A 7,500-nucleotide genomic window follows, 5' to 3' on the forward strand; every position below is an offset into this window, starting at 1 on the left:
AATTGAGTATAGGGGCGAAAGACCAATCGAACCATCTAGTAGCTGGTTCCTTCCGAAGTTTCCCTCAGGATAGCTGGTGCATTTAAATGTTATATAAAATAATCTTATCTGGTAAAGCGAATGATTAGAGGCCTTAGGGTCGAAACGATCTTAACCTATTCTCAAACTTTAAATGGGTAAGAACCTTAACTTTCTTGATATGAAGTTTAAGGTTATGATATATTGTGCCCAGTGGGCCACTTTTGGTAAGCAGAACTGGCGCTGTGGGATGAACCAAACGTAATGTTACGGTGCCCAAATTAACAACTCATACAGAAACCATGAAAGGCGTTGGTTGCTTAAAACAGCAGGACGGTGATCATGGAAGTCGAAATCCGCTAAGGAGTGTGTAACAACTCACCTGCCGAAGCAACTAGCCCTTAAAATGGATGGCGCTTAAGTTGTATACCTATACATTACCGCTAAAGTAGATGATTTATATTATTTATAATATAAATTTTGAAACTTTAGTGAGTAGGAAGGTACAATGGTGTGCTTAGAAGTGTTTGGCGTAAGCCTGCATGGAGCCGCCATTGGTACAGATCTTGGTGGTAGTAGCAAATAATCGAATGAGACCTTGGAGGACTGAAGTGGAGAAGGGTTTCGTGTGAACAGTGGTTGATCACGAGTTAGTCGGTCCTAAGTTCAAGGCGAAAGCCGAAAATTTTCAAGTTTTAAAAATGTCAAATGAAATAATAAATAATAAAACACTTGAATAATTTTGAACGAAAGGGAATACGGTTCCAATTCCGTAACCTGTTGAGTATCCGTTTGTTATTAAATATGGGCCTCGTGCTCATCCTGGCAACAGGAACGACCATAAAGAAGCCGTCGAGAGGTATCGGAAGAGTTTTCTTTTCTGTTTTATAGCCGTACTACCATGGAAGTCTTTCGCAGAGAGATATGGTAGATGGGCTAGAAGAGCATGACATATACTGTTGTGTCGATATTTTCTCCTCGGACCTTGAAAATTTATGGTGGGGATACGCAAACTTCTCAACAGGCCGTACCAATATCCGCAGCTGGTCTCCAAGGTGAAGAGTCTCTAGTCGATAGAATAATGTAGGTAAGGGAAGTCGGCAAATTAGATCCGTAACTTCGGGATAAGGATTGGCTCTGAAGATTGAGATAGTCGGGCTTGATTGGGAAACAATAACATGGTTTATGTGCTCGTTCTGGGTAAATAGAGTTTCTATCATTTATGATAGTTATTTGTTCCCCGGATAGTTAGTTACGTAGCCAATTGTGGAACTTTCTTGCTAAAATTTTTAAGAATACTAATTTTTAATTAGTTCTTTTAAATTATAACGATTATCAATTAACAATCAATTCAGAACTGGCACGGACTTGGGGAATCCGACTGTCTAATTAAAACAAAGCATTGTGATGGCCCTAGCGGGTGTTGACACAATGTGATTTCTGCCCAGTGCTCTGAATGTCAAAGTGAAGAAATTCAAGTAAGCGCGGGTCAACGGCGGGAGTAACTATGACTCTCTTAAGGTAGCCAAATGCCTCGTCATCTAATTAGTGACGCGCATGAATGGATTAACGAGATTCCTACTGTCCCTATCTACTATCTAGCGAAACCACAGCCAAGGGAACGGGCTTGGAATAATTAGCGGGGAAAGAAGACCCTTTTGAGCTTGACTCTAATCTGGCAGTGTAAGGAGACATAAGAGGTGTAGAATAAGTGGGAGATATTATTCCTTGTGTTTGATATCGCCAATGAAATACCACTACTCTTATTGTTTCCTTACTTACTTGATTAAATGGAACGTGTATCATTTCCTAGCCATTATACGGATATATTTATTATATCTTATGGTATTGGGTTTTGATGCAAGCTTCTTGATCAAAGTATCACGAGTTTGTTATATAATCGCAAACAAATTCTTTAATGAGAGAGTGCATTTATGTATTTTTAATTTGAAATATTTGGTATAACTCCAATTACTCAGGTATGATCCAATTCAAGGACATTGCCAGGTAGGGAGTTTGACTGGGGCGGTACATCTCTCAAATAATAACGGAGGTGTCCCAAGGCCAGCTCAGTGCGGACAGAAACCACACATAGAGCAAAAGGGCAAATGCTGACTTGATCTCGGTGTTCAGTACACACAGGGACAGCAAAAGCTCGGCCTATCGATCCTTTTGGTTTAAAGAGTTTTTAACAAGAGGTGTCAGAAAAGTTACCATAGGGATAACTGGCTTGTGGCGGCCAAGCGTTCATAGCGACGTCGCTTTTTGATCCTTCGATGTCGGCTCTTCCTATCATTGTGAAGCAAAATTCACCAAGCGTTGGATTGTTCACCCATGCAAGGGAACGTGAGCTGGGTTTAGACCGTCGTGAGACAGGTTAGTTTTACCCTACTAATGACAAAACGTTGTTGCGACAGCATTCCTGCGTAGTACGAGAGGAACCGCAGGTACGGACCAATGGCACAATACTTGTTCGAGCGAACAGTGGTATGACGCTACGTCCGTTGGATTATGCCTGAACGCCTCTAAGGTCGTATCCGTGCTGGACTGCAATGATAAATAAGGGGCAATTTGCATTGTATGGCTTCTAAACCATTAAAAGTTTATTTTATAAACGACAATGGATGTGATGCCAATGTTATTTGTAACATAGTAAATTGGGAGGATCTTCGATCACCTGATGCCGCGCTAGTTACTTATTAAAACATTATTTAATACAATGACAAAGCCTAGAATCAATTGTAAACGACTTTTGTAACAGGCAAGGTGTTGTAAGTGGTTGAGCAGCTGCCATACTGCGATCCACTGAAGCTTATCCTTTGCTTGATGATTCGATTTTTTTAAATTGCTGATGTACTATTATTATATGGAAGAGTATTTCATATAATAATAAGTCCATTTCTATCCTCTTTTTTTTTTAGGTAGCCAAATGTATCGTCATTTCTTTAGTGACGCAATGAATGTACTTTAAGAGATTCCTACTCTTCATGTTTAAATGGGTGAAAAAAAAAGTTATATATATATATAAGTTAAAAGAACGAATACGGCGTTTCAAACTGTGTTCGTCATAATGTAGCCAAATGAATCGTCATTTATTTAGTGACGCAATATATATATTTAAAGAGATTCCTACTGTACCTATTAAAAGGTCAAAAGAAAAAAATGTTATATGTATATAACTTTAATAAATGAAAACGGCGGTGCCAACTGTCATCTTCATAATGTTGCCAAATGAATTGTCATTTATTCAGAGATACAATAAATATTTTTAAAGAAACTCCTACTGTCCATATTGAAAGGTGGAAAAATAATGTTATATGTATATAACTTAAAAGAACGAAAACGGCGGTTTCAACTGTGATCGTCATAATGTAGCCAAATGAATCGTCATTTATTTAGTGACGCAATATATATATTTAAAGAGATTCCTACTGTACCTATTAAAAGGTCAAAAGAAAAAAATGTTATATGTATATAACTTTAATAAATGAAAACGGCGGTGCCAACTGTCATCTTCATAATGTTGCCAAATGAATTGTCATTTATTCAGAGACACAATAAATATATTTAAAGAAACTCCTACTGTCCATATTGAAAGGTGGAAAAATAATGTTATATGTATATAACTTAAAAGAACGAAAACGGCGGTTCCAACTGTGATCGTCATAATGTAGCCAAATGAATCGTCATTTATTTAGTGACGCAATATATATATTTAAAGAGATTCCTACTGTACCTATTAAAAGGTCAAAAGAAAAAAAATGTTATATGTATATAACTTTAATAAATGAAAACGGCGGTGCCAACTGTCATCTTCATAATTTATATGAAAAAAAAAAAATTTACTCAACATTAAAATTTTTCATATCATATGAAAATATATCATAACGTATGGGATTTATTTAATATCGCCCATATATATGAAAAAAAAAAAAATTTACTCAACATTCAAAATTTCTCATATCATATGAAAATATATCATAACGTATGCGATTTATTTAATATCGCCCATTTATATGAAAAAAAAAAAATTTACTTAACATTTAAAATTTTTCATATCATATGAAAATATATATCATAACGTATGGGATTTATTTAATTTCGCCCATTTATATGAAAAAAAAAATTTACTCAACATTTAAAATTTTTCATATCATATGAAAATATATCATAACGTATGCGATTTATTTAATTTCGCCCATTCATATGAAAAAAAAAAAAAATTTACTCAACATTTAAAATTTTTCATATCATATGAAAATATATATCATAATGTATGGGATTTATTTAATTTCGCCCATTCATATGAAAAAAAAAAAATTTACTCAACATTAAAATTTTTCATATCATATGAAAATATATCATAACGTATGGGATTTATTTAATTTCGCCCATTCATATGAAAAAAAAAAAATTTACTCAACATTAAAATTTTTCATATCATATGAAAATATATCATAACGTATGGGATTTATTTAATTTCGCCATTATATGAAAAAAAAAAAAATTTACTCAACATTTAAAATTTTTCATATCATATGAAAATATATCATAACGTATGGGATTTATTTAATATCGACTATATATATGAAAAAAAATTTTACTAAAAACTAAAAATATTAATATCGCCCATTTATCGTATGGGAACATCCATATCATATGGGAATATGCATATCACATACGAATGTTTTATACTTTGGTGATTTCTTAAAAACGCCCATTTATTGTATGGGGAAAAAATGTTAATTTATTATTGAGTGGTACTTTCAAACATAAATGGTCAATTTCGAGAGTATGTGGCACAAAACCTACTTAGGTGGTGTGATGTCGAGCATGGTCAGTCATATGTTATATTGGTAAAATTCTTAAATTCATATGTCTTATGCATTTATAATCGGCAATGTCTATTTATTTATTTATTATAATGAAATTTGATGGTATTTATAAAAATACATATGAAAATTTATTGTTGAGTGGTACCTTCAAACATAAATGGTCAATTTCGAGAGTATGTGGCACAAAACCTACTTAGGTGGTGTGATGTCGAGCATGGTCAGTCATATGTAATATTGGTAAAATTCTTAAATACATATGTCTCATGCATTTATAATCGGCAATGTCTATTTATTTATTTATTATAATGAAATTTGATGGTATTTATAAAAATACATATGAAAATTTATTGTTGAGTGGTACCTTCATATATAAATGGTCCATTTCGAGAGTATGTGGCACAAAACCTACTTAGGTGGTGTGATGTCGAGCATGGTCAGTCATATGTAATATTGGTAAAATTCTTAAATACATATGTCTTATGCATTTATAATCGGCAATGTCTATTTATTTATTTATTATAATGAAATTTGATGGTATTTATAAAAATACATATGAAAATTTATTGTTGAGTGGTACCTTCATATATAAATGGTCCATTTCGAGAGTATGTGGCACAAAACCTACTTAGGTGGTGTGATGTCGAGCATGGTCAGTCATATGTAATATTGGTAAAATTCTTAAATACATATGTCTTATGCATTTATAATCGGCAATGTCTATTTATTTATTTATTATAATGAAATTTGATGGTATTTATAAAAATACATATGAAAATTTATTGTTGAGTGGTACCTTCATATATAAATGGTCCATTTCGAGAGTATGTGGCACAAAACCTACTTAGGTGGTGTGATGTCGAGCATGGTCAGTCATATGTAATATTGGTAAAATTCTTAAATACATATGTCTTATGCATTTATAATCGGCAATGTCTATTTATTTATTTATTATAATGAAATTTGATGGTATTTATAAAAATACATATGAAAATTTATTGTTGAGTGGTACCTTCATATATAAATGGTCCATTTCGAGAGTATGTGGCACAAAACCTACTTAGGTGGTGTGATGTCGAGCATGGTCAGTCATATGTAATATTGGTAAAATTCTTAAATACATATGTCTCATGCATTTATAATCGGCAATGTCTATTTATTTATTTATTATAATGAAATTTGATGGTATTTATAAAAATACATATGAAAATTTATTGTTGAGTGGTACCTTCATATATAAATGGTCCATTTCGAGAGTATGTGGCACAAAACCTACTTAGGTGGTGTGATGTCGAGCATGGTCAGTCATATGTAATATTGGTAAAATTCTTAAATACATATGTCTTATGCATTTATAATCGGCAATGTCTATTTATTTATTTATTATAATGAAATTTGATGGTATTTATAAAAATACATATGAAAATTTATTGTTGAGTGGTACCTTCAAACATAAATGGTCATTTCGAGAGTATGTGGCACAAAACCTACTTAGGTGGTGTGATGTCGAGCATGGTCAGTCATATGTAATATCGGTACATTTCTCAAATACATATGTCTCATGCATTTATAATCGGCAATGTCTATTTATTTATTTATTATAATGAAATTTGATGGTATTTATAAAAATACATATGAAAATTTATTGTTGAGTGGTACCTTCAAACATAAATGGTCGATTTCGAGAGTATGTGGCACAAAACCTACTCATGATGAACAGTGGTTGTTCAGTCATGTTGAAGGCTGCTCTACTTCAACGTTAATATGTCAAATGCAAAAGATAATGAAAAAGCCTACCAAGGTATTCTAAGGTGTATGATGAAACGATCTTAGGATCGTTCTCTCTGCTGAAGTTTATTCACTGGTTATATTTGGATTTATCGTTAATACTTGAGTAAAGATTATGGGCATTAAATTAGTTCTTAGTTTAATTGTTCATAATCTTTAACCTTTTATATAAGAAGAGTAAATAAGTATGCATCATAAATCTTGTTATGTTTGCAACTTAAATAATATGTCACTTATATAGAGCAAAAATTTTTCCATTATTAAAATCAAATTATTATTATTGAATTAATTTCTTATAATTATAAAACACTCATCTCACTTAATGTGAATGATGGTTTTACTTGATATATAATTTCACGCATTAAATGTCAAATTCAAGTTAAATTTTAAATTTAATATCAAAATACAAATGTTTATTTTCTTTTGAAATGAGCAAAATTAAAGCAAATGTGATTATATATTTTGTAAGTGTAAAAATAAAGATATTTTTGAACAAATTTATTAAACATATTCAATTAATGAAAAACGAAAATGAACGCTATTAAATTATGGCCGTATTCGTAGAATGTTACCACAAATAATATATGTATTTTAATTTATTTTATTCAAAAATATATCATATTGTCAAGTATCTTTAAATATTTAAAAATATGTGTTTGTTAAAAATCATAAAACTTATCGTTATTTTAACAACACATTTAATAAATAACATTATTCTGGTTGATCCTGCCAGTAGTTATATGCTTGTCTCAAAGATTAAGCCATGCATGTCTAAGTACACACGAATTAAAAGTGAAACCGCAAAAGGCTCATTATATCAGTTATGGTTCCTTAGATCGTTAACAGTTACTTGGATAACTGT

General features: G+C 31.8%; 2 non-coding genes across 2 annotated transcripts in view; both read left to right on the forward strand.

Moving 5' to 3' along the window:
• The window catches only part of LOC124461867, a 3,941-nt gene extending 1,088 nt beyond the window's left edge, over window positions 1-2,853 (forward strand). Inside the window, exon 1 of the ribosomal RNA XR_006955280.1 lies at window positions 1-2,853. This exon is cut by the window's left edge and continues 1,088 nt beyond it. This is a non-coding gene — a ribosomal RNA (large subunit ribosomal RNA).
• Window positions 2,854-7,351: 4,498 nt separating this feature from the next.
• Window positions 7,352-7,500, forward strand: part of LOC124461865 — a 1,995-nt gene continuing 1,846 nt past the window's right edge. Inside the window, exon 1 of the ribosomal RNA XR_006955278.1 lies at window positions 7,352-7,500. This exon is cut by the window's right edge and continues 1,846 nt beyond it. This is a non-coding gene — a ribosomal RNA (small subunit ribosomal RNA).

This window comes from Drosophila willistoni, unplaced genomic scaffold (genome assembly GCF_018902025.1).
Source record: "Drosophila willistoni isolate 14030-0811.24 unplaced genomic scaffold, UCI_dwil_1.1 Seg706, whole genome shotgun sequence".
Taxonomy (NCBI): Eukaryota; Metazoa; Arthropoda; class Insecta; order Diptera; family Drosophilidae; genus Drosophila; species Drosophila willistoni.